We start from the raw sequence: 1,247 nt of genomic DNA on the forward strand, positions 1-1,247 counted from the left end.
CTGTTAACCACTTTGTAGATAATTTTAAGTCCTTGAGACCGTATTTGAGACTCTAAATTTCTCTAATTTATAGACTATATTACGAGAAGAAAGCATCCACACAGGACATGAGAATTCCGGAATTGGTAAAACCCAGAGGTGTACATGAACGCGAATTAGTTAATCAGAATTGAATCAGAAACCTGTTACGTAATATTCTTGTTAATACCCCCCCCACCGACCCAAACGCACTTTGTTTTATTATGTAATTTGTGATAGCATAACCCTTTGTTTCTTTATTTTTTTCTTAAAAAAGTAGGACTTTTGCAAATTTGCGGAATTAATGCAACAAAAGGACCTTGACTTGACATGATTCAGGTAAAAAACTAACTAACGCACAAAAGTAACAAGTAACCTTAAAAAACAAAAAGAATTGATTACAAGCTACTCTCATCATTCTGCCAGTGTGGTTCCATGGTGTAATGGTTAGCACTCTGGACTCTGAATCCAGCGATCCGAGTTCAAGTCTCGGTGGAACCTGCATACCTTTTGAGACATCATTTTCATGACCCTTATGATCATTTTTAAATAACACATTTCTTTTCTTAATATTACATGCTAGCGTGCTGTTAGTTGTCAGTTTAATATCTACAGATTGGTGTTAATAAACGACAGAATTTAATGTTTCAACGGTTGCATCCAAGCGCGCATATTCGCTTACCATGATTTTCAAGGCTATTAACATACTGAATTTGAACATTTATCACTTAATGTAAAAATGCTGAGATCTTGTCAGATAATTCGTACTCAGTTCGAATATGTTGTGTAGATTAGAAACCACTTCATATATCGACGATGTCCCCAATCGAAAACTCATTTTTAAGACTAAATTCTCGAATGAGTTCTACTATTGATGCAAAGCGTGTTTCAACATCAAAATTAAGTACACATGGGATTATACACTGCAGACAAGCACTGGGTTGGCATTCTCTGCATGCAAATAAGCGTATCACCTAGTGTAGATTATTTCTATTAGTGTTTATGAGTATAAAACGTTGCATATCGAACTTGGGAGGTTGTTGTTAGGTTTTAGAAGATCAGCGACTCAGGTTATATTGTATATTAAATCTATTACAAATATCACAGAGAAAACCCTTCCTCCCCCCCTCCTGGAATTGGCTAACTACAAACTCGATTAAAGAGGACTTTAGAAATTAACGAGGGCCGAAACAGTTGTATTGTCACGGACTATCAGACTTTGGTCAGAA

The 1,247-nt window shown here is 35.8% G+C and overlaps 1 non-coding gene across 1 annotated transcript; it reads left to right on the forward strand.

The window, feature by feature from the left end:
• The first annotated feature begins 447 nt into the window (after nt 1-447).
• Nucleotides 448-519, forward strand: TRNAQ-CUG (transfer RNA glutamine (anticodon CUG)). Its single transcript has one exon. It is a non-coding gene; the product is annotated as a tRNA-Gln (tRNA).
• Nucleotides 520-1,247: the final 728 nt, after the last annotated feature.

This window comes from Mastigoproctus giganteus, chromosome 9 (genome assembly GCF_048544385.1).
Source record: "Mastigoproctus giganteus isolate SK-2022 chromosome 9, ASM4854438v1, whole genome shotgun sequence".
Taxonomy (NCBI): Eukaryota; Metazoa; Arthropoda; class Arachnida; order Uropygi; family Thelyphonidae; genus Mastigoproctus; species Mastigoproctus giganteus.